Source organism: Marmota monax, unplaced genomic scaffold (genome assembly GCF_021218885.2).
Source record: "Marmota monax isolate L192 unplaced genomic scaffold, Marmota_monax_Labrador192_F-V1.1 WCK01_AAM20220418_F8-fsc00104, whole genome shotgun sequence".
Lineage (NCBI taxonomy): Eukaryota > Metazoa > Chordata > Mammalia > Rodentia > Sciuridae > Marmota > Marmota monax.
This window is the reverse complement of record NW_026693836.1, coordinates 1847122-1874400: the sequence shown is the minus strand read 5'-3', so window position 1 is coordinate 1874400 and position 27279 is coordinate 1847122. Positions and strand designations below refer to the sequence as shown.

At 38.2% G+C, this 27279-nt stretch overlaps 1 protein-coding gene across 8 annotated transcripts in view; it reads right to left on the bottom strand.

Annotated features, from left to right (window-relative positions):
- Positions 1-27279, bottom strand: part of Fat3 (FAT atypical cadherin 3) — a 624627-nt gene that overhangs the window by 512181 nt on the left and 85167 nt on the right. The window contains exon 1 of one of the 8 annotated variants that reach the window (XM_058584985.1): positions 1058-1117. The exons of the other annotated variants lie outside the window; for them this stretch is intronic. The gene's annotated coding sequence lies outside the window, so the exon portion shown is untranslated. Of the gene's footprint in view, positions 1-1057; positions 1118-27279 lie in introns of those variants that run through there. 8 annotated transcript variants of the gene reach the window in all.

The following is a 27279-nucleotide window of genomic DNA, read 5'->3' as shown; positions in this document are numbered from 1 at the left end:
ACGTCCATCATATTAGTCAAGTAATCTACCAGCTCCCTAAATTTGGCTTCATTTTCAGAGAGTGGAGAAGTGGATGGTAAGTAAAGAGTGGCATTCTGAAGCTGGAGGGCAGGTTTGGCTTGGGGACAGGAGTCAAGAGCACTAGGAATGTCTGAGAACTCAGAGGAAAAAAAATAAGGAGAAACACACCCAAATACCAAATGGGGCAAGAACCAGACAGGAACTGGGGCCTAAGCAACATCCAGAGCTCATCAGGAACAATGAAAATCATAGCCTCCCACCGGTACCACCCTGTCCTCTTGTGAGAAAGAGGAAGAGAAATGTAGGCACAGGGATGGGTAGGAGCTTCTACCTCTTCTCTGTGCATCTTTAAAAACTGTTTAGGCCCAGATCAATAGCTCAGGAATTCCCAGATTACCTGAAACTGTGCACTCCAACGTGAAACAACGCACTCATTTTGGAAGTTAAAGGAGACAAATAACCCTTTTGTTTTACTGGTGAGAACTCTCTTAGGTTAAGCAAGTTTCTCGAAGTCACTGCCAAATGGCTAGTTGCTGACAGATCCAGTGGCTAGGGCCCACATCGCTCAGCTATTTAAAGGTCAGTGCTACCACCTCCCTTTCCTAAACACATGGGGAGTCCGTGTTGTCTGCAAATCATTCAAGGGCTAAGAGCAACAGGAGATGGATATGTAATTCATCCTGTAATAATCTTGGGGAGTGATTAAAGAAAACTGCCTACTGAGTTTCTTTGTTCTAGGATAAAATATGCAGGTTAATAGGTATTTTTGAAATGTTTTATAGGTTGCTATACTCATAATTCCTGCCTTCTGAATTTTATGAAATACTCTACCCCAATATTAGGAGCCATCAAAATGTGAGTTCTCTAAGAAAATCAAGAAAATCCTCATTCCTCTAGTTTTCACCTAGTATGGCCTCTTTCTATTCATTCACTTCTTCACTCTGCTTAAACTGTAAAGAAACGTGAATACCCTGATTCTGTGGTTCTGACTCCAGGCTTTGCAGTGAGAAAAACATAGTAATAAAAGAAAGCCTACCATTTGGCCTAGATGCTTTTTAATTGGAAGCCTTGTTTTTCTTTTCATCTAGAAAAAAAGAATGAAATAAATTGTTACCAAGAAGTTGCATCATAAGCAAAAGCAACTGCATATCTTGTAAATAATAAATACTTCTTTTGGTATCTCAACTAAATAAGAAATATCTTAAACTTTATATTATACCTTTTTCACCTTAAATAATGACTGAGTATAGAAAGGGAACTTCAAATTTGCTTCTCAATGGCAATATCAGGATAAGAAAACAGCTACCTTGTACAAAGCTGGAATCATGGTCATTGGAAAGCATTCATTCCTAAAATTTTCAAAGAATTATTTGACTTTGACTCACTAATCTAGAGAATAATTGAGTCAACATCAGCCTTTATTTCTGAGTTTTGATAGTAAATGAGCCAACAGGAAATAAGCCTCCAATTTCTGGTGATGGTCAGAGGAGCATTAGGCTCCTGCAGACTACGTAAAGAGACCACAACTGGCTGTTGTTCCATGTCTCAGCAGGTGAGACAGAAACAACAGGCTTCATGCTTGTTTGTTTGGATGCCATTTGATGGGGAACCAGCCATGGTCAAATGTGCTCCAACACTGCATCCATTATATCCACATTAACTACAACTGTCCTGTGGGATATAATGAAAAGAAGAGATGCTGTCCCAAAGTGAAGGGTGGGGTTCGGGGCAGCAGATGGCTTGTTCAAAAATGTTTCCTTCATTGTCCATGACACTTAATACTTAATACAGACATTAGGCATGTTCTCTTCACACGGAGCAGGTTAGAAGGATTTGGATCAACTGTTTGCACAGTTTTCAATGCCTCTAATTCATAAGGCAATTTGCACAAAGTCTAAGCTGGAGTCTGCAATGTGGTGCAAGACTGCTTTTTTCTACTGTTACAGTTTAGATATGAGTTATCCCCCCAAAGCTCATGTGCTTAGAGGTAAAATAATTAGATTATGAGAGCCTTAATCTAATCAGTGCATTGCTCCCCTGATAACTGGATGGTTACTGTAAATAGGTGAGGTATGGCAGGAGGATTTGAGTCATTGGGGGCATGCCTTTAAAGTATATATTTTGTCAGTGGTGGGGGTAGTCTCTCTCTGTTTCCTGGTGCAATATTCCTAGCTGCTTTCCTCTATCACACTCTTCCTCCATGATGTCCAGCCTCCCCTCCAGCCCAGAGCAACAGGATTGGCTATCTATGGACTGAGACCTCTGAAACTGTGAGCCCCAAATAAACTTTTCCTCCTCTAAAAGTGTTCCCATTAAGTCTTTTGGTCACAGCAGGAAAAAAAAAAGCAGCTGACTAAAACAGCTACCCAATATTTGTTCCTGTGGTGTTGCTTAAATAGCACTATATTTCTTTAGAAAAGAAATATTCTGAATCCTCAGTGATGATCATGGTTGATTTCCTTTGCAGCTAGCATGTGTTCAATTTAGGCTGATGAAATGACCAGAAATGTGCATAAGGGAGGAGACAGTGTGAATTGTTTTGTTTTCCAGATATTTAGGTGTCAGGTAACATTGCCCTTTTCTCTTCTTTTCTTCTTCTTGTATTGAGTGGGACAGCTATTTTGCAACCATGTGGTAAACTTATAAACAAAATACTCTTGTAGAAAACTTAAGAGAATCACAGAAACATTAGTGTTAGTATTGCTGAGAACCAGAACCAAAGCTCCCAAGCTCCCACTGCCGACTACTTCTTATGTTAGAAAGATAAACCTCTAGTTAAGCTGCCTTATTTGGGCTTTCTATTATTTGCTGCCAAATGCATTTATAAATAATGTAAATATTTTCTGAGAGATCCAACATGGCAACGAGAGCGGAGAGATCAAGTCTCTGACCTCTTCAGCTGCGCGGGCATAGGGAGTCGTAAACTGTCTAAATGCTGCTTGCTCAGGATCACTAGGCAATGCTGAGCTGACGTGGATCTGGGGTGCACAGTCTGGGCCTCTCAGAACACACACCAAACCCGGATCGGCTGCATTCAAGCTCCCATCGGCCTGCTTCTTGCAGCCAAACTGCCGTGACTCAGCACTAACGACCCCACTGAAATAACTGGTCGGCCCTTATTAACTTATGGAGGTAAAAGCCAACCAAGCCTTCATAGGCAGTGGCCACAGGTTTGAAACGGGGCTTGGGAGAGATAGTCAGGACCCACCCGTTGCATTGGTCACCCGGCAAAGGGAACGAACTGTCACCATTTGCATGGGATACCACCATGGCAGAGAACTGACATCACCATAACGCAGCGGAGGAGATAACTTCATTGAAACCAGCGGCGACAGCATCAAATAAATTTATAAGAGTAAACAGTAACTCAGCAGTCAAACAGAACAAGAAGTAACATGAGCAGCATGAAAAAGCAAGGAAGAAAAGGAGTACAAACAATGCAGGACAGCCTAAATATTCAGGAGGACCTAGAGTCATCAGAAAAATGGTCATATAAAGAACTCAAGGAACACCTTAGATGGAATGGAACCTTAAAGAGGATACGAGACAGCAAATTCAAACAGTGAAAGAACACATTGAAAATGAATTACATAAACAGATAAAAGAAGAAGTTAGCATCTTTATCAGGAGATAGAGATAATAAAAAAAATCAAACAATAATTCTAGAAATGAAGGAAATTATAAACCAAATTAAAAACTCAAATGAGAGTATCACTAACAGAGTGGAGCAAGTAGAAGCCAGAACGTCAGATAATGAAGACAAAATATATCATCTTGAAAAGAGTCTAGCCAACTCAGAAAGGCTGGTAAAAAAATCACTAGAAAAACATCCAAGAGATATGGGATAACATAAAAAAAACCAAACTTACAAGTCATGGGGATAGAGGAAGGTATAGAGATTCAAACCAAGGGAATGAGTATCCTGCTGAATGAAATAATTACAGAAAACTTTCCAGAAATAAAAAAGGAAACGGATATACAAATTGTAGATGCATACAGGATACCGAGCACACAAAATCACAGTAGACCAACGCCAAGGCACATTGTTATGAAGATATCCAATATACAGAACAAAGAGAAAATATTAAAAGCTACAAGAGAAAGGAGGCAGATTACATTCAGGGGTAAACCAATAAGGTTAACAACGGATTTTTCATCACAGACGCTGAAAGCGAGAAGATCCTGGAACAACATATTTCAAACACTGAAAGACAATGGATGCCAATCAAGAATTCTGTATCCAGCAAAATTAAGCTTCAGGTACGACAACGAAATAAAAATCTTTCATGATAAACAAAAGCTAAAAGAATTTGCAGCCAGAAAACCAGCACTGCAAAGCGTCTTGAGCAAAACACTACACGAGGAAGAAATGAAAAACAATAACCAAAACCATCAGTGGGAAGTGCCTCAGTAAAGACAGAGGGCGGGGGGAAAGCTAATTATGGAGAAACAAACTAAATTTAAAAAAAAAAGATAAATAATCAAACATGGCTGGAAGTACAAACCATATATCAATAGTAACTCTAAACGTTAATGGCTTAAACTCTCCAATAATGCGACGTAGGCTGGTAACATGGATTAAAAAAACAAATCCAACAATATGCTGCCTCCAGGAGACACATCTGATTGGAAAAGACATACACAGGCTGAAGGTGAAAGGTTGGGAAAAAATATACCACGCACACGGTCCTCGTAAGCAAGCAGTGGTGGCCACCCTCATATCGAATAAAATCGACTTCAATACTAAGTTAATCAAAAGGGATAAGGAAGGACATTATATACTGTTAAAAGGAACCATTCACCAACAAGACATAACAATTATCAATATTTATGCACCAAATAATGGTGCTGCGACGTTCATAAAGCAAATTCTCCTCAAGTTCAAGAATCAAATAGACCACAACACAATAATTATGGGTGACTTCAACACACCTCTCTCACCATTGGACAGATCCTCCAAACAAAGGTTGAATAAAGAAACTATAGAACTCAATATCACAATCAATAACCTAGACTTAACTGACATATATAGAATATATATACCACCATCAAGTGGATATACTTTTTTCTCAGCAGCACATGGATCCTTCTCAAAAATAGACAATATATTATGCCATAGGGCAACCCTCAGTAAATACAAAGGGGTGGAGAAAATACCATGCATTTTATCTGATCATAATGGAATGAAACTGGAAATCAATGATAAAAGAAGGAAGGAAAAATCCTACATCACATGGAAAATGAACAATATGTTACTGAATGATCAATGGGTTACAGAAGACATAAAGGAGGAAATCAAAAAATCCTTAGAGATAAATGAAAATACAGACACAACAAATTGGAATCTATTGGACACAATGAAAGCAGATTTAAGAGGGAAATTCATCGCTTGGAGGTCATTCCTCAAAAAAAGGAAAAACCAACAAATAAATGAGCTCACACTTCATCTCAAAGCCCTAGAAAAGGAAGAGCAAAACAACAGCAAATATAGCAGAAGGCAAGAAATAATTAAAATCAGAGCGGAAATCAACGAAATTGAAACAAAAGAAACTATTGAAAAAATTAACAAAACTAAAAGTTGGTTCTTCGAAAAAATAAATAAGATCCACAGACCCTTAGCCATGCTAACGAAGAGAAGAAGAGAGAGAACTCAAATTACTAACATACGGGATGAAAAAGGCAATATCACAACAGATGCTACAGAAATACAGAAGAAAATTAGAAATTATTTTGAAAACCTATATTCCAATAAAATAGAAGATAGTGAAGACATCGATAAATTTCTTAAGTCATATGATTTGCCCAGACTGTCAGGAGGATACACACAATTTGAACAGACCAATATCAATGGATGAAATAGAAGAAGCAATCAAAAGACTACCAACCAAGAAAAGCCCAGGACCGGATGGGTATACAGTGGAGTTTTATAAAACCTTTAAAGAAGAATTAATACCAATACTTTTCAAGTTATTTCAGGAAATAGAAAAAGAGGGAGCTCTTCCAAATTCATTCTATGAGGCCAACATCACCCTGATTCCGAAACCAAAGACACCTCAAAGAAAGAAAACTACAAACCAATATCTCTGATGAACCTAGATGCAAAAATCCTCAATAAAATTCTGGCGAATCGGATACAAAGGCACATCAAAAAAATTGTGCACCATGATCAAGTAGGATTCATCCCTGGGATGCAAGGATGGTTCAATATACGGAAATCAATAAATGTTATTCACCACATCAATAGACTTAAAGATAAGAACCATATGATCATCTCGATAGACGCAGAAAAAGCATTCGACAAAGTACAGCATCCCTTTATGTTCAAAACATTAGAAAAACTAGGAATAACAGGAACTTACCTCAACATAGTAAAAGCTATCTATGCTAAGCCCCAGGCTAGCATCATTCTGAATGGAGAAAAATTGAAGGCATTCCCTCTAAAATCTGGAACAAGACAGGGATGCCCTCTATCACCACTTCTATTCAATATAGTTCTCGAAACACTGGCCAGAACAATTAGACAGATGAAAGAAATTAAAGGCATAAAAATAGGAAAAGAAGAACTTAAATTATCACTATTTGCAGGTGACATGATCCTATACCTAGCAGACCCAAAAGGGTCTACAAAGAAACTATTAGAGCTAATAAATGAATTCAGCAAAGTGGCAGGATATAAAATCAACACGCATAAATCAAAGGCATTCCTGTATATCAGCGACAAATCCTCTGAAATGGAAATGAGGACAACCACTCCATTCACAATATCTTCAAAAAAAATAAAATACTTGGGAATCAACCTAACAAAAGAGGTGAAAGACTTATATAATGAAAACTACACAACCCTAAAGAGAGAAATAGAAGAAGATCTTAGAAGATGGAAAAATATACCCTGCTCATGGATAGGCAGAACTAACATCATCAAAATGGCGATATTACCAAAAGTTCTCTATAGGTTTAATGCAATGCCAAACAAAATCCCAATGGAATTTCTTGTAGAAATAGAGAAAGCAATCATGAAATTCATATGGAAAAATAAAAGACCCAGAATAGCAAAAACAATGCTAAGCAGGAAGTGTGAATCAGGCGGTATAGCGATACCAGACTTCAAACTATACTACAGAGCAATAGTAACAAAAACAGCATGTTAGAATCTGTAAACAAGTCAAAATAACACCTGGCATTTTGCCAGGGGAATGTTAGAGTTCGTAAACAAGTCTGGATGGTGCCTGGCAAAATGCCAGAGGGAGTGGTTTGAGAAGTAACAAAAGCGAGCCATTAAGTGTGGAAATTCCTTATTGGTTGACTGATGTATCTAGTTTATGCTAATTAGGTAAGCTGTGTGGAATGTATAAATACTGCTCCTGTCCTGCAATAAACGGCTCCCATTCCTGCTGTATCAATGCACACAAGTTGCTCGTCACCCCCCGGTTATTTTGCTGCAGCCAGCCGGACTGCGGCAGATGGTGGCCCGGTACGGGGAGCCCCAGGACACTCGGGGGTAAGTGACGAAAAAATGCTGCCCGTCCATAGATAGGACAGGAGCAAATCTGCTTGTCCCTAGGCAGATAGGGTGAGAGGAAAAATGACCATTTTGAGAAAATGGAGAAGATTGATACAGTATGTTTGTGTCTTGTTTTGTCTTGAAATGTTGTATTGTCTTTGTGATGAAAATATGGAAGGGGTGAGAAGTAAATTACTAAGGGAAGAAGGCACCCCAGTGGAACCAAGAATAGTTAGGGCATGTGTTGATGGAAGCCCAGGAACTCTAGTCAGAAAGAAAAAGAAAGTTAAGAAGAAGAAGGATTATCAGGAAAAAAGTTGCAGCAAAAGGCTATTACTGAATACTTTTTGTTACCGGAGGGTGCGTGAAGCGGAGAGGCGGCTGCCGAGTGTGCAAGCCGGTCACAGCGCAGCAAGGATTTTCCAAGAGGCGGCGGCGACTGGCCCTTCCCCGCCTCCTGGCCCGGGAGCTGACTCTTCCAGTGCCGTGAGCCCAAATCTAGACCTGACCTGGAGGCACAGTCTCACAGGCTCTTGCTCCCTGTGCCCAGTAGCAGTTTGAGTCCTGGACACTCCCCAGGGCCATCTGGGGCTGCCCAGGACACTACAGCCAGCAAAAGATGCTACTGGCGTCCCTGATGTTTGGTCATTTCCAAGGCCAGTAACTACAATGGTTCTCCCACACCTGGAAGCTAATGAGTAATGAGCACTATTAAGGCTTATTTCAAATGTAAAAAACCTTGAGATAATGTACTAAATTGTTCAGAAGGTTGTTTTCTTAGTAGAATGCTACAGGATTTTCTTTAGCCATCATTGCCGGAGTTCCTGCCTTCGTCCCAGTGCCGGTGAAAACAGGGGTGGAAGAATTTCCAGTGTTGCTGAAAACCGGACGAAACTTCGGCTGAGAAATGGACGAGACTTTGGAGCTGTTGCTGTTTCTGCTACTACAGCTTAGGCTAGCTGCCTACAGACCTTACCTGAACTGTGATTTAAGCTAGCTGTCTGCAGAACTTACCTGGACTGTGATTTACCTGGACTGTGAGTTAATCTGTTGAGACACTGGTTACCTGGACTGAGACAACAAACTGTAATCTATAACAAATTGTAACTCAGTATCTTTGCTAACAGTGTCATTGCTGGTATAATTTTTCCAAGGGCTTCTTGCATGGAGCCATCAATTAGCTTGGTACTGTGACATTTTGTATCCTCCCCTTCTGCTCGTAGCAGATTATTTGTGGTGTCTATGTAAAAACCACTATGGTCGTTATTTAAATTAAACAAAAGGGGGAAATGTTAGAATCTGTAAACAAGTCAAAGTAACACCTGGCATTTTGCCAGGGGAATGTTAGAGTTCGTAAACAAGTCTGTATGGTACCTGGCAAAATGCCAGAGGGAGTGGTTTGAGAAATAACAAAAGCGAGCCATTAAGTGTGGAGATTCCTTATTGGTTGACTGATGTATCTAGTTTATGCTAATTAGGTAAGCTGTGTGGAATGTATAAATACTGCTCCTGTCCTGCAATAAACGGCTCCCACTCCTGCTGTATCAATGCACACAAGTTGCTCATCACCCCCCGGTTATTTTGCTGCAGCCGTACTCCGGCAACAGCATGGTACTGGTACCAAAACAGGAGGGTGGACCAATGGTACAGAATAGAGGACACAGAAACCAATCCACAAAACTACAACTATCTTATATTTGATAAAGGGGCTAAAAGCATGCAATGGAGGAAGGATAGCATCTTCAACAAATGGTGCTGGGAAAACTGGAAATCCATATGCAACAAAATGAAACTGAATCCCTTTCTCTCGCCATGCACAAAAGTGAATTCAAAATGGATCAAGGAGCTTGATATCAAATCAGAGACGCGCCGTCTGATAGACGAAAAAGTTGGCTACGATCTACAGTCGGTGGGGTCGGGCTCCAAATTCCTCAACAGGACACCCATAGCACAAGAGTTAATAACAAGAATCAACAAATGGGACTTACTCAAACTAAAAAGTTTTTTCTCAGCAAAAGAAACAATAAGAGAGGTAAATAGGGAGCCTACATCCTGGGAACAAATTTTTACTCCTCACACTTCAGATACAGCCCTAATATCCAGAGTATACAAAGAACTCAAAAAATTAGACAATAAGATAACAAATAACCCAATCAACAAATGGGCCAAGGACCTGAACAGACACTTCTCAGAGGAGGACATACAATCAATCAACAAGTACATGAAAAAATGCTCACCATCTCTAGCAGTCAGAGAAATGCAAATGAAAACCACCCTAAGATAATACCATCTCACTCCTGTAAGATTGGCAGCCATTATGAAGTCAAACAACAACAAGTGCTGGAGAGGATGTGGGGAAAAGGGTACTCTTGTACATTGATGGTGGGACTGCAAATTGGTGCGGCCAATTTGGAAAGCAGTATGGAGATTCCTGGGAAAGCTGGGAATGGAACCACCATTTGACCCAACTATTGCCCTTCTCGGACTATTCCCTGAAGACCTTAAAAGAGCGTACTACAGGGATACTGCCACATCGATGTTCATAGCAGCACAATTCACAATAGCTAGACTGTGGAACCAACCCAGATGCCCTTCAATAGATGAATGGATAAAAAAAATGTGGCATTTATACACCATGGAGTATTACACAGCACTGAACAATGACAAAATCTTGGAATTTGCAGGGAAATGGATGGCATTAGAGCAGATTATGCTTAGTGAAGCTAGCCAATCCCTAAAATACAAATACCAAATGTCTTCTTTGATATAATGAGAGCAACTAAGAACAGAGCAGGGAGGAAGAGCAGGAAGAAAAGATTAACATTAAACAGAGACATGAGGTGGGAGGGAAAGGGAGAGAAAAGGGAAATTGCATGGTAAAGGAGGGAGACCCTCATTGTTATACAAAATTACATATAAGAGGTTGTGAAGGGAATGGGAAAATAAACAAGGAGAGAAATGAATTACAGTAGATAGGGTAGAGGGAGAAGATGCGAGGGGAGGGGAGGGGGGATAGTAGAGGATAGGAAAGGTAGCAGAATACAGCAGTTACTAATAGGGCATTATGTAAAAATGTGGATGTGTAACCGATGTGATTCTCCAATCTGTATTTGGGTTAAAAATGGGAGTTCATAACCCACTTGAATCTAATGTATGAAATATGATATGTCAAGAGCTTTTTTGTAATGTTTTGAACAACCAATAAAAAAAAAAGAAAAAAAATATTTTCTATCTTCTTACAAAATGAGTCACTGGATGAAATACATTTTATACATAACCAAGGGGGATAATTCGCTAAATCAGACAAAGCAGAAAGAGAACTTATGAAATACTAAAGACTGAAGAATATGAACCCTATAGTCATCTAAAGCTTGCTAAAGCAACAAATGTCAATCTCTTAGGTTTATAGTCATTGCCACCAACATAATTTCCTGAGAGCAGAGATGCATTAATTCAGAAAACCTATTCCATATACATAGCCATCATTTATCACTTAGATTGTCACAGAATATCTCTTGATCTCTAAGAAGACAAGAAATACCTATACTTTATGTTAGTGCAGTAGACTCCAAACATTCATAGTGCCATGTAGTAAGTCCTTAATATATGCTTGACACTGCTAAGGGCATTGAATGCATTGCTACATTTCCCCTAAGACAATACTATGAGGTAAGTTTAATTAGCTACTTTTCACAAATAAACAGATGGGAAAACTGAGGCTTCAAATCTAATTTGCTTACTCTAAATCACACAACTAGTCTGTGATCATGCCTTTGTGACTCCAGCAATTAGTGCTGTTCATCAGCAAAATTCTGTTGTCTACTCAAGAATCATGGTCTGTTTTAAACTAATTTTATCAACATGGCTATGGCTTGGGAGCTAGACACTGGCAATAAAGGCTTAGGTGTGCATGAAGGACACACACACTTCCTGACAAATAAAGAATGACCCCTCATCTGTTTTTTCAAGCTGCTCAAAAAATGACACAGTCCTGCATTCTGAGAGCACAGACACCATTTTAGCCACATGTTAGACAGGAGCTAAGCTAAGGAGTCACCTGACAATGAGAAAATGTGTGCCTTCAATTAAAACATATGGGGAAAAAAAGGAAATGAGAGGAAAAATTATTATACTTGTTCTATACACCAGGGAGTCATTGATAATAGGGTCAAGGTTGCTGACTTAATAGTAAGAGTCAAGCTAAGGGCCTTCTATTTTGCTGAGCAAGAATTTCTTTCATGCAGCTCTAGGAATAGAGACCAGGCTATTTTCACTATTTGTGCTATAAGGAACAGGAGAAAAGTGTCTTCATGTCCCCACCAACTGTTTGGAGCTGTCAAGGCTGGCAGGCATATCTGAAAGGATCAAGTCAAGCTTGTCATAATTGCACCTTAATGACTTCACAAGCTGTAGGACTCTCACCTGCTCCAAATGTCAAACAACAATCTCTGGAGAATGTTCAGATTCCAGATACATCTCCCTGGAGCCTTGACATAATTTACCTAACATATTTGAAATGGGTATTAAATGTTATCAGATTAAAGGTCCTGGTTCCTAGAATATCTCTGCTAGAGTCATCCTCAAATTTCTGGTGTCAGTCTTCAGCAAAAGCCTCTGGGGAATCTCACAAAGAGTTCCAGCTTGCAGGAACTTCAGCAGTAATTGTTCTTTACTTCAATGTGTCTTTACATCAATTATAACACAAATGAAATGGGTTAGAGGTCACCATTGACACAGTGGTATGGTACTTCATTATCCCTGGATGTTAAGATAAGGCCTAAATCTAACCAGAGTCTGCATTTTGCCAATTAAGATTTTTAGTGACTATACACAAATTTTCAAACCCCTTCCACACACTTTCAATCTCAGCATTTATGGCCTTAAGCCTCAGCTATGACAACTAGACAAAAGAAATCATTTTTAGAACAAAGAAAGTAAACAGAAATTCAAATATGAGTTTCCAAAAAAAGCAGTTTATCATACCAAATATTCCAAATAAAGGTTGTGTTTAGATTTCCTCTAAGGCTAATGGCTGCTTCTGGGTTACTATTAGAAACTATCCCCTCCTTTTTTTTTTTTTTTTTTTTTTTTGAGAGAGAGAGAGAGAGAAATGTTTTTAATATTTATTTTTTAGTTTTCGGTGGACACACATCTTTATTTTATTTTTATGTGGTGCTGAGTATCAAACCCAGCACCTCACGCATGCCAGGCGAGTGCGCCACCGCTTGAGCCACATCCCCAGCCCCCTATCCTCTCCTTTTAAGACAAAACTGCACCCCCAAATCCACACAAGAGTGCAAAGTCTGGAATGAATGAGCTGTCCAAGTCCAGCTGCATAGCTTTGCTCTGAAAAGTAGCTAAATCCCTCTGGAGAGATTTTTCTACCTGTTCCCCCTCAGAAAAGTCATCTTTTTTTCCAGACCAGTATTTTTTGGGGGGAGGGGGGTCTAATTTTATCACTTTAATGCCTGTTAGCAAAAAATATTAATAAGCTGGAGTTCAGACCTAAAAATAAAATTCTTCTCTCTCTTTCCTTTGAAGATCTCCCTATTTCATGTAAGGCCTTGTCAAATTTGCTCTAATTAAACAAAGTTATTATCTATGGGGATTCAGGTTTTAGAAATCCAAAACTTTTTAAGCACTATTCTGTATGAAAGTGAAGGAACAAAGCCAAGTATACACCATATAATGTTCTACCTTCATAGCTGGAAAAGAAAAAAATAAAGATACCATAATTTAAATGAAAAACACCAGGGTTCCTAAAACTGGACTTGATCTTTAGTGCTTTCTGAACCACAACAATTCAATGTGAAGTCCTTAACCAATAAACATGTTAACTATCATTTCTTGAGCCTTGAGTAAGAATGTGTGAGCCAGCATTTTCCAAACTGTTAGCTCCATAAATGCCAACGTGCATTTCTTGGATAAAAGGAACTCTGCTGTGAAATACGTTGGGGAGGGCTGCTTGCTGCATGTCAATGGTACCTGGGACCAGTGCTGCAACAGATTAACTCTGTCTAAATGTAACTAAGGCTGCCTAAGAGTAATCTCCCAAATGTGTTTTAAATGAAAATCCCCCATTCCCAATTGGCAGAGTTTTGATTCAGTGAGTCTGTAGAGCCCAGTACTTTATAATTATGATGCTAAGTTTGGGAACTACTGCTATATCCCAGGTTGGAGACTCACAATGCACATCAGCAAAGTAAAAGTTTAGGGGGAAGCACTCATAAGCAAAGCCTATTCATTTCCTTTAGCTAGATGTTTGAAACTCATTTGACCAGGGAAACTTCATCTATCTTTTTCTTCCCTCCTCCTCCCCTATAATTTTTAACATCATTCCATTGAATAAAATTTGGAAAACACTAACATAAGCAAATCCGGGGTTTTCAGAGCCTTCATGTCTCTGAGTCTCATTTTTACCCACACTTGATTAGAAATGGCAAATGATACTAGCAGATATGTCTATAGCAGATATTTATTAGTAATTGACTCCCTGGATTTATACTGGGTTGTACATATTCATAGCTCAACTTTCTCTATATCCTGCACATACATCTACAGAACCCTGCAAGAAAAAAAAAATGATTTGCAGAAGCAGATTCATGTAATACTTCAAATCCTCAATCTTGTAAGCTCCTTAAGGATGGGGACTATGTCTTACTCATTTTTTTTTCTTTTTTATCAACAACACTGTACAGGGTATGAAATGAATCAGTCTTTGTTGTTGGATGTGATAGAAAGAAAATCCACAATATTTTCTTTACTGAATACAAGAAAGGATTGAAGCAGGTTTTAAAGATTTTTTAAAGCAACATGAAGTGAAATAAAAATGGCTTATTGTTCCTTAAAAATCTCAGGCAATCAAAAATTGTTTGAATTATGCCACTTATTATATTTCCCATCAGTCAGTGACACCTGTTGAAGATGTATCCTCACTGCTCACCATTTTGACTCATTCCAGAGTATCAACCAGTTATACACCAATCAATTTGAGCAATTAAAAAAAAAAAAAAAAAAAACACAACATATCTAGAAGATGGCTTCAATGGCTTTTTGCCTCACAATTATGCAACACACTGATTACTTAGGGGAAAAGAACCTTGTTTGTCATTTTATTGCCCATTTTGCTATATTGTATATATATGGGCATTTAAAGAAGAATCCATAAGAAGTCATTTGTTTTGTTCACAACTGTGGGAATGCCAGCACACAGAACAGTCTCCATAAATAGTTGTAAAAGGATGTCAGAATTAATGAATTCCACATGAAGCATATGCACTTTCTGGTGATATAGTTGCAGAATCCCACCATCCACCTTACAACACCTACCTGTGCTACAACCCTCTTTCCTGGCCAGTGTTGCCAATTAAGATTTGAGCTTACCACTCCCCCCACTATCATCCTCAACTTTGAACTTCAACCAAAATTTTCTAGATCTTCTATTAATTCAAGAAAATAACTCTGGATTGGTCAGTACTATTGACTATACTTAAGAAAAACAATATTTCAATTCTAAGAAAGTACAAATTAATTCATTTTTATAAAACAAAGTTTTTCTTCAAAGAGATTATTTTTCTTCAAAGGAGAAATATACAATTAAGACTAAATAAACAATAAGGAAGAAAGAAGGATTTTTTTCTCTGGACTAGAAATGCCCTAAAATACAAATCTCACTGAATTAGAACTCTCCATATTTCTCTTCCCTTACACATATCCCTAATTTTCAAAATACACCACCATTGCTAAACCCAAGGATGATACAATATCAGAGCTGCAAAAATTGGACAACGCTTTGAAATGACTGTTTTAGTTACCTTTTTCACTGCTGTGACTAAAAGACCTGACAAGAAGAGTTTAAGAGGAGGAAATGTTTATACTGAGGCTCATAGTTTCAGAGGTCTCAGTCCACAGACAGCTGACTCCATTCCTTGGGGCTCAAGGTGAACCAGAACATCATGGTGGAAGAATGTCACCAGGGGAAGTGGCTCACATGATGGATGACCAGGAAGCAGAAAGAGAGAGATCTCCACCTGCCAAATACAAATATATACCCCAAAGCCATGCCCCAGATGCCCCCACCTCCTCCAGCCATACCCTTCCTGCCTTCAATTACCACTCAGTTAATCCCATCAGGTGATTAATTTCACAGATTGAGTTCAGGCTCTCATAACCCAATAATTTCTCCTCTAAATCTTCGTGCATTGTCTCACACATGCGATTTTGGGGGACACCTCACATCCAAACCATAACAATGTCTAAGTAGAAAAAATAAAATGTGGGGGGCACAAACGATCCTATCTTCATTCCTGGGGAAATGGTAACTTGTTCTGTTCTGTAAACTCAGAGAAGCTTCCTCAAAGATTGCTTCCTGCCTTACCATTTGATCAGAATGGGATAGAGCATCAGGGTTGCTTTACTACCTTATCTCAGTTAAGCCCCATGCTATGGTAAGATATTTCCTCTGTGTCATGGATATATGTGAATTGGAATTTGCAAAGTTCAAAGTATTTTCAAGATAAAAACAGATACCTTCTGCTAAAGAGGTAGTAGAAGATTTGGAAAAATTCCTTCCTTCCTGTTACTTTGGACCAAATTTTCTCACAGGTGGGGGCTTTTGTATGGAATAAATGCCAATGGAAAAACTAAGGGCTATTAAAATTAGGACACCATGTTTTAAAGCTTGTTCAGGCTGAAGTCCCTTCAAGGATATCACTCCAGACCAGTTGGTTCAGAGTGTTGACTAAGTGCACCCAATACTTGGTCTCCTAGCCTGGCCAGACTTCCTTGTCTTCCCCCATGTTTCCTATACATTATGGAATGGTAGAAGTGTGGAGGGAGGAAAAGCCTTTGGAAAAGCTGTGTGCCGTGACATATAAGGCATCAGTCTTCCATCTGCAGCAGGCATTTTCTGACAGTCATAAAGAAGCCACAGAAACTTGCCATAGACTTCTCTTCAAATCAGCAGAGAGAACTTGACATTCAACAATACCCAAGAGCATGGCTTTGCTTATTTATTGCTCAGTGCAAGATCCTCAGGTCTCAAGATTTCTGAAGAAAAATCTCCCCCCACTTCACTAAACTAGCACCGCCTTCTTCTGCTAGGCTACCTTAGCCAGCACATCAGGTGACCTTCCTTTCTGATACTAATGAAGTTCAAAGAGCCAAATCATTTGGTTTTCAAGCAAAATTGCCAATCTGTGGTCACTCAGCTGTAGCAGGCAAAACTAAAAAATTTCCATTGGAGAAAACTCTAAATATTCCTTAGAACAAAAGAATATTATTAAAGGAGGGGAAAACTTAAGAATCTTCAAGTCCACATATTCAGAAGAAGAGGAAGGAACATTTTAATTATGCATTCTCCTGGTATTCTTCATTCATTCATTTTTTTTCCTTTTGGTGGTTGCACTCAAAATAATTCTTGCTAGTATCCCTAAGTAAAAAGGACACTCTGAAATTTTGGCCATATTGTAATGAATCTAATGCCATGTCAGGTTCAGAAACATAATTCCTGAGGTCCCATATTCCTTATCTGCCACCTCCTTGATGGCACAGCTGTTAAATTCAGTGGCACATATTAGCAATATGACTAGCTAATTCCTTCTCTATTCAAATAAAACCAAGGTTCTCCCTTTTCCCAAGGAGGCTGGCTCTAGAGTAGAGAGAGACTAGAATGTGGGAAATCATTGTCTGAAAGCAATACTGTGGTTATTGGTCTCTTCTGCTCAAGACAACTAGTGGTGTCACAGACCTTCCCTAATCCAGATCTATGAACAAAGTAGAGCTGATTGAAGTTGCATGGTTCCAAAGTGTGATTTAATCATTTAAAGAAAAGATAGGCACTATGCAATTCCTGCATGGCGAATTGTGTGCATTTTTTCAGCTTAATTTTCAGAGACATTAGAAAATAAATTGACAATTTGGTTGTATAACTTGCCAAGACTAACCGAAGCAGTTAATTGTGAGGTACTCAAGAGGTAAACCATCTCCAATTCAACTTGTTAAGCATGGATAGCTGGGGGCATATTTTTGGCATGATATTAAGAGGATCATTGTCAATAGAAAAAAAGACATTTAGATTAGTTTTTTTTAAAATCAAAGCAACTAATAAATATGCATTTGGTATATATTTCTTCAAAACCCAACAGTAAGAGTGCTGCCAATAAGCATGTTATCTTAGGGCACAGATTGTGTCTGAGTATTGAAACCTCATTTTTCTTCTGCTAAATGAGACTTCCTATACTCACTAACTGAGTTCCAAGTGAAGGGTCTTCTCAGCTTCCTACCCGTCTTTGTCATTCTAATTCTGCTTTCTTGAGATATATCAGAGAATTGTAGACTCTACAGAGTCCTTGGAGACTTTTCAGCCTAGCTTTTTCTATTTATTTCTTTCTTGGGAGCTCCATTTCTACCATAATATGTAATCATTGGAAACTCCTAAGGAAAAATCTTTTAATTTTTGCATGTTATGTGATAAGGGATTTAAAATGAAGCATTTCACTCGAGATCAATACATTATTAGTGATTTTATCACAAAGTTCATTTAATACAATTTTAATAATATCCATTATGTATGAAGACAAATTCCAACCTTGCCCCATTGAAAAGAAGCATATGCTATTTATTTCCAATATATTTTATAAGAAAAATCATGATTTATCTAAGTTAACATTTAAAATAACATTACATCAGGGTTTATTTGTTTAGGATCATGTACATGTTAACATGTTCATTGAGGTTTAACTATTCAATACCATATCAAAAATAAACTGTGTAGTTAGTTGAAATATTTGCTTAAATAGCTTAATTTCTTTGTGTAATTTTCATAGATCTAGGCTTCAGTTTCTAAGCACCTCTTGACAGTAACCACAGAGTCAGTATGAATAATTTTTAATCTCAGTAAATAAAGAGCCAATTGGATTGAGTGGGTACTCTCTTTTATATTTCTAGCACCTGGTCATCTTAGTTTGAAAATCTGCTCAAGATAATATCAGGGTTATTAGCAAGATTATCATTTTTGTGTGCCTTACCAACTTATTTATATTTCCGTTTCAGTGTTTCTTGTGGTGTTTCCTCTTCTCAGTGCCAAGTCTTTTAAGGCGATAAATTAAGCTAAGTATATGTAAGAGTAAAAAACAGGTTAGGTATGTATAATGCCCAAGGCACCATGCCCAACAGCCAAGTACCTGAGTTCAGACAGTGGTCCTGTGACTTCACTAACTATTTTTAGCTATGCCTTGGAAGCTTCCAAGTGATCCTCTTTAAAGAAAAATGTTCAAATGGAGAAGTGGGAGATGAACTCCCTTTGTCAATTAAGGAACAAAAGAATCTTGCCATGTGGTATTCTAGATAACAGCCAGAAACCAGCTGGGGGGGGGGGGGACTGAGCACAAACCCAGGGCCCCAATTCCAGCTCCAAATGCAGGCCTAATGACATTTAATGACCTAAAGAAGTTATGCAAAGTTCCTGAGCACAAGTTTGGTGGTAAAATAAGCATTAACCCAACAGGAAGTGACAAGAGAATACCAATAGTAGTGTTGCATTATAACTGCTTGTGGTCAAAATTCAGAACCCTGAGGAGAATCAGGAGCAAAAGCCTGAACCCTAACTCCTATACCCACAATAATTAGCAGACACTAAAAACAAACAAGACTGTAGTATTTTCTTACCTTCCTCCTACTTCTGAGGATTAAAATTTCCTTTCCCTTTTACTAAACCAGACCGGCGATTTTCCTTGTTTCATATAATGAAGAGCTTGGCATTTTCTAAAATGCAAAATTATCAAATTTGGATTCATTTGACTAAACTTTCATACCTTAAAATCTGTTTAAAATTATATGGTATAATGACCTAATTATTAGTTAGCCAAAGCCTCAAAACATCTTATTCCTTGAATCAGATCAAGTATCTAACCATCTCTCAGTAGTCAACTTTCTCTGAGTTCTTTCCCTGAGGTGTGGAGGTTTGAAAAAATGATTCCTCCAAAGCAATCTTTATTTTTTGGTACTGGGGGTTGAACTCAAGGGTGCTCAATCACTGAACCACATCCCCAGCCCTTTTATATATTTTATTTAGAGACAGGGTCTCACTGAGTTGCTTAGGGCCTTGCTAAGTTGCTGAGGCTGGCTTTGAACTCACAATCCTCCTGCCTCAGCCTCAATCTTATAAGGACCGAGGAGAAAAAAAAATGCAAGGCAGGGAAAAGCATGCCACAGAACCACAGTCATAGAAAGCAATGCCTGGATGTGGTAAATATCCTCAGCACCTAGCCCTGAAGAATTTCATCACACCAAAGTCCGTTCCATACTGCTCTGACAAAAGCATATGCATTCCTAAAATTCTTGGTGCTCTTCAAAAATCACACAATAAAAATTGTATTATGGGGTAAGTGAGGCTTTGAGATACAACAATCAATCAAAAACATTGTAAAACACATTTTTTTTTTTTTAAGGCAGGGACCTAATAAAAAATGGTAGCACAGTTTTACACATGTTAAATCATTAACAAATACATAAATACTACAATAAAGATAGCACTTCACCTCATTAAAAAAAACCTAGAATTTGCTGTGAAAAGGGATGTAGTTTGTGAGTTATGTGAAGTGGTGGAAGAGGGGTGTTCTAAAATCAAAGGGAAAGTTATAATGCTGGATGTAGGTGAGAGGCGCTACACTTTCGATATTCCTGTGTAGGGTTCATCTGACTGTAGTTTTCTTCATTCATCTAGTGTTTGTCTAGGAGGTAATTACACATAAACATAACATTTGATTTACTTTACATTTGTCATTAAATGTATCAATTGCTTTGGAATAAATTTGCTTTTTCCAAAAAAAAGTTATAGCCTCTTCTAGAATTGATTACATGCATAAAAGAAATAAAGATTAAAATTCAAAGATTAGAAAGATGTGACTTCCTTAAAGATAATCTACTCTAATTCAAGTACTCATGCATCAGAAAACATTTGAGTTTTTTTGTTTTTCCTTTTGAATCTTGTCCTTATAGCTTCAGGGACTCTCAAAATTTTTGAAGATATACTCTAAATTAAGGAAAGTACCAGAGAGAAGCAGCTATAATAGGAAAGCAGTGTTTAGGTCACAGACCAGTGTCTCATCTGACACATGAAGGCTACCTAGACGCCTTAAGAGTTGTTTGCGCAACATTAATTATTATCCAAGAAGTACATTATTTCTGGTTCAAACTGAAAAATGACTCACCCAAAAGGATGAGACTACCACCAAAAGAATGTTTGCACTCTTTCTGCTGGGTTCTCTTCATATATCATTTTGAGGTTCATGCAAGAATCATGGGAATGGTGTTCACAGCAATTTCTAAGACCATTGTTGTTAGTTTTACTGATCCAGAAATCATCATTTATTTTGTGTGATGGAAAATCAATTAGCCTTTTAAGGGCAATTCATCTACTTTCAGTGGTTTAGAAATCTCTGCAAAAGAAACCTTATTTGTAAGAAGCGTACAAGTAGTGACTTGCCCTTCTCCAAATTCAACCAAAGAGGAAGAGGAAAAGATTTTGCAATGAGTCATTCTTATTCTATATGACCTGTCAGACTCTACTTTGAAAACATCTCAGAATTTAACATTCAGTGAATATTACTGAACAACTACCGAGAACCAGGCACAAACTTTCAGAATCACTAACTCCCTGGAGGCTACATTATTTAAATATTTCACAAGTGAGCCTTTGAACATCCCAGGTTGAAAGTCACTGAGTTAGTACATGAAAAGCTCTAAGATGGACATTTATGTAAGGAGTATATCTGGTTAAAATTTCAGAAAGGTAAGAAAGTTTACAAACTCAGAAGAGAAAAAAAAAATGGATATGAAACACTTAGCTTATATTTTTCTTTGTACTAAGTCAGATATGATTGAGATAAAACAGAAAGAAAAATTTTGTGATCTTCATAGGTATACAATGTTCTGGGCCAACCCCTGTTGATTTTGAAAGGACTGTCTGCTGACACCATAAAGAAACCCAGGAAATTTACTGGAAATTTAACAAGACAAGGGGCTGAGGGTGAGGTCAAGGTTAGGTGTGGGAGAGAAGCATACTCGAAAACTTGGGTCCTATGCTACCTGCTCAATTTCTAGCAGCTTTGAGTTAGGGTCAAGGAAAAAAAAAAAACTTCATCTTTTTGCAGATGACATTCTCCTTTCAATATCCAGAGCATTTCTTGTCTCTTCCTAATTCCAATCACTAAGGAAACTTAGTAGGTGATGCTCACATCACTAAGTGGTTCCAGTAGATACATACATACATCCTTTTGGAGGACACATTTCAAATTCTATGAAGTAGCAAATAAAATAAATGGACTTAAATTGGGTAGTCAAACATACCTCTCCTTCATTTATGACTCATGAGACAGATTGATAAACAGAGCTAAACTGCAATGCACATCATATGCCCTGAGTAGCAGCCATAAAAAAAAAAAAATCATTAAAGGGATTTCCATCCCAATAAAATACATCTTATATTGCTACCAGAGTCCTTGTAAATCACCAGCACTTAAGAAAATAAGGTGTAATCATCTTTTTTTAAAAAAAAACTTAGTTTTCAACTATATAATTCCACACTATACGCAATCTTCTTTGAAATTTGTTTCTTAATCAAATGTAAGTTTTTCCCTGAGAGACAACTGATGTTCTCCTTGTTTCAATTACTGTAAGTAGATAAGTTTAATAATATAACCTTGAAATCTATATTATTTTCTAATAGTTCTGATTGCTGATTCTTTTTGTGGATAGTTCAATTCATATTTGAATTCTGAAGAAACACAGAAAATTCTCTTCTAACACAGAAAACAAGAGGCATAGTTGATGATTTGTATTTATCAACATGTATTTTCCCATATTAGAATAACTCACCAGTGGATACTAATCCATTTAAATAATTCCCCTCACTCTGATTACTGAATTATTTTGAATTGGTAAAAATGCAATCTGCTGAATTAAAATATTCTTATCTTAGTATAAGATCACAGGCTCCTATTGCCAAATCACTGAAAATATTGACTCCACTACACCACATCTCTTAACTGGCAAACAAAATGTCTTAAATAAAAAGGAAGAAATATCATGGAATCAAAGTTATTTTTTGTTTGTTTGTTTTTCCTTAGAAACAAGTCAATAGACATTCCATTGATATCGAGGGTTATTTTTCATTCATATATTTTTTAAAAAACAGAGCGACCTAACAGGATAAGCTACAGAAGTCAAGCAAAAACTCCCATTCCAAACTTCCCTCAAGAGCCAATTAGTTGGAAGCCTTAGAAAGAGAACAATGCAACAATTCTTTGCAGCAACAAATTACAGAAGCCCTTACCTTTTAGTCAGAATAAGTGACAGATAACCAGCATAATAAACCCAGCAGGCATGCCTGCAATGCACATTTCTCAGTGGACTCTTCCCACCGTCCCCAAAGAATTGTTCATCAAAACTTCTGCCTGCCTGCTCCATCCTTCATTCACTGCCTGAGATACTTGCTACCACGGTAACAAGAAAGGGCCTGCCGAAGCAGCAATCTTAGTTTCTTAAAACACACACACACACACACACACACAAACCCTTTGTCCTGGAAGAAGTGAGGGGAAAGGGACATGGGGTGGGAAAAAGGAAAAAGGGAGAAGAACAGAATAATTACTCTCATGAAGGTGAAGTGGTGTTTGCCATAAACTAAATGCACAGCAATCATCTTTTTAACTCTGAATGGCACTGCTTCCAAGGTCCTGAAAGAATCTGCCCTGCCTCTGCCTCTTAAGGGAGAAAAGTATGCAGTGTGTGTATGGGTGTGTGTGTGTGAGAGAGAGAGAGAGAGAGAGAGAAAGAGAGAGAGAGAGAGAGAGAGAGAGAGAGAGAGAGAGAGAGAGAACATGCACCAATGTATGGACAAGAAAGGGAAGGGGGTTGGCTGGAGGGCTAGGGGGAGAGCCAGAGGATGTGACCCACATATGGAATGAGCATGGAACAATGAGAACAGGACTGCCAAGCCAGTGCACTCTGGGGCAGCAGTTTTCTAAACAAGGCTTCAGAGCTTTGCAGGAAAGAAGGGTGTGGGGAAACATAACACAAAACAAGCTAATTGAAATAAGCAACTGGATACAAAATGAGCTGGCCAAATCACCAGCAATCAGTGATCGAGACATTGAGGGTTCCTGGATTTCATTTTTATGCAGCCTGTGGGTTTATTCCCCTCCTTACTAGAAAGCTCTTGGTCCCGAGGGTATAGAATTCCAGAGGACCCAATTAGCACTATACTTGGCAAGCTCCCTGGTATGATCAATATGAAATAAACTGCCTTTTAGCATCTCCATAAAATAAAATAGCCCGGAAACTACGTCTGGTGATTTAAAAAAAAAATTCTTTGTAGAATAAAAGCCCAACTGGGGGGTGGGGAGCATACATATATCAGACATTAAGGATAAAAAGGGTACAACTTGGGTTTGGGGTTGTGGCTCAGTGGTAGTGCATTGCCTATCATGCATGAGGCACTGGGTTTGATTCTCAGCACCACATACAAATGAGTAAAATAAAGGTCCACCAACAACTAATTTAAAAAAAGGGGGGGGGGTACGACTTAGATGAAGAGCCAACCTTACATCTGTGGCAAGTGGGCTATTTCATAAATGAACTTTTCCAAGTTTGATTCACAGGGAATGCTAATGCTCACTGCATTCTCTATCTCATAATTCTGATGTTTTGGCAAATGAGTGATAAATACACATTCCCTGGAAAACCTAACTCAGTAACCTTCATGGTACGCTTTCCTTAAAAATTGGTATTCTCTCTCTGGTTCTAGTTTCATTTCACTATCAAACAACTGATTTTTTTTCATAGCTCAGAGATAAAATAACATCCAAAACAACACTGCTACTTTTAAGCATTTTTTAAATAAAGGAACTATTCTCACATGAGGCTTCCTCCACAGCTCTTCATTTAGCAGTATTTTATTTCTAGGGCAACTAGTTCAACTTATTATTACAAACCACTTGTAAGTGGTTTGTAATATTCTGTCTTTTGCTTACTCTGGAAGCACAAATATCCAACCAACCTGTGGAAGAAAACTTTCCAATAACACATGTGCATACACACACAAATTGTAAAAATCATGAGATGAGAAATAACTTCAAAATGAGTGCCCTGTTTCTTGTATTAAAGTTCTAATCCTACAATTTCAGATGCCCTATGACCAGGAAACAAAATGTTGCTGGTAAGTTCAGTTCTACAATAGTTAGGTTCACATCTGGCTAAAAATCCCTCTGATAAAATTACCGAAGATCAAATTTCCATAAGAATAAGCTCAATTTAAAATGCTCATAAAAGAAGAGATCACTAATTCCCATGAGTTACTAAAGGTCTTAAAGAGTTAAATCACAGAATATGAAAACCTACATTTAAATAATCTTCAGGCAATCACACAAGCTGAGGAGGGACATAAAATTAATATGCGACAGGAATGAGGGACTGTCAACACCAAGTCCAAATTTCATGCTCCTTGGCTTCATTCTGAATTTTATTTAACACAGATTTCTACATATGAATAATTTGCCTCTTCTTGTGAGGTCTGGTACTTGAACATACAATGCTGAAAGACCTTGTGCGGTGAGCTTATCTGAGATGGTGGCTGGGCCAGGGATGGTGGTGGTAGTAAGTAAGCTGATATTTTACAGCTGCAGTTTCAAGGCAAATTCTAAGCAATGATACGTCCAAGCATCCAAAGTACATTCCTCAGGAAAGTGATCTTTTGAATGAGCCAAAGCTGATCTTCTGACTGAATGTGTCCAATTTCAGTCTGCTTATGGGAATGCTTCCCATTTCCATTTACTTTTGTTTCACTTGATTGTATTTCTGCCTAGCCAGGTAGTTCGCCAAATTAAACAATGGACAACTTTTGAAATATTCTACTTTGGCTTCAGCAGGGTGCTGTTTTCCTCTGTGCTATTTTGAAAGTGAGCCAGGATGTAAACAGGCTGTGTTGTTCTGTATGGGGCTACCTCAGGCTATGTGTTCCCCTTAAGGAGCTGGTCCAGATATTGTGGGGACTGATGCCTATTCCTATTGGAGGACCCTCTTCAAGAATATAAAAATCATGAATTTAAATTCAAGTAGAGGGCTTGGAAAAGGCTCCTTGAGAGTGAAGGATTCTGAAACTTAAGCTATAGTAACTTTGCAGGAAATATGCCTTTACTGCCAATGGGACTGTCTGTGGGAGCACTGCTACTGGGAAAGGCCAGCTACTGGGAAAGATGGCCTTTCCCTCCCCGGCCACAGAACCAGGGGGAGTTTCTCTTACTGGCGCTTACTTAATGTCACCCTGAGAAGCTAAAAAAATTCCGTCCAAATATTCAAGTAAAATAAGAACATGAAAAGGAAGTCTATTCTTTGCTTTTGTTTTCTTACAAAGACAACTAGCTGAATGCAGAGGCAGGGCATGAGAGAATGAATGAATCCATTAATCCAATAAACATTCATGTCTCCTAAACAAAGGAGAGTCTTACTTTAAGAAAAATTTCAAATTCACAAAAAGTCTGAAAACTAAAAGGAATTTTCACCTGCCCTTCACTCAGTTTTCCCAGATATTAACTATCCAACAATGACAGGAAATTAATATTGATATTATGCCACTAACCAATCAAAAGACCACTCAATTTTGCCTGTTGTCCCAGGTCCTTTACTGATCCAGAATCTAATTCAGGTCTATTTTGGTCTCTCCTAATCTGTGACATGTCCTAAATCTTTGTTGTCTTTAATGATTATGGCAGTTGAAGAGCACTGGTTACCTATGTAGAATATTTTTCAATTTGGGTTTATCTGATGGTTTTTCAAGATTAGCCCATGGTGTACATCTTGGAATAGAATATCCTAGAAGTAATGTTTTCTCTAGCACCATATCAAGAGGCAGGAGATAACGATATGTCTTGCTACTAGTGATAACTTCACTGTGAAATTACAACTTTTCTTTTTAAAGTTTCTTGCAGGGAGATACTTTGGGACTAGGCAAATAGCTTGTTTCTCATTACACTTTTCACCCACTAATTTCAGCACCCTTTGATGATTCTGCTTATGACAGTCATTGCTGTGATGCTGACCACATGGTGATGTTCTATTCCATCATTCCTTCCACATTCATTAATTAGAATTCTACCGTATGGAGGATCTGTTTCTTTTAGAATAGGGACTTTGGAAAGAGAAAATTATAAAAATCAAATTACCCCCAAACCAACATAATTGGTTCATATATAAAATAGCATCTCTCAGGACCACCTGCTTTTTGACAATGTGAAAACTCAAAGCCTTCCTTTTAGCCTTCTGCTGGCATTTCAAGATTCTTCAGCAGCCACACTGCTGTGAGGAGAGGGCAGAAGCAGAGAGAACAGAAAAATGCCTTTACTTTCCTATTAGCAATGATAGCTTATAATGAGAGAACTTTGAAACAAATGGATAACTTTTTTTTTTTTTACAAATGTCTATTAATCAAACATATCCAGCATATTCCATTTATATCCTTTATCTGAGCCAGAATTGATTGAATTCAGCAACCTACACTTTAATTGTCATGCCTGGGTTGGTCTGACCCATTTAGATGATCACCCCTGTCCAGCATGTTACACCTGTCTCTGAAAAAAAGGGCCCAAAGGGTGGCCCATATTCTAGTGTTCACCCCTGCTGACCACTAGCAGCCCACTGGTTGCCAAATCTTAGCTTCATTTTAGCTGTGCTTTACTTCACCTCCTTCAGGTGAACACGGG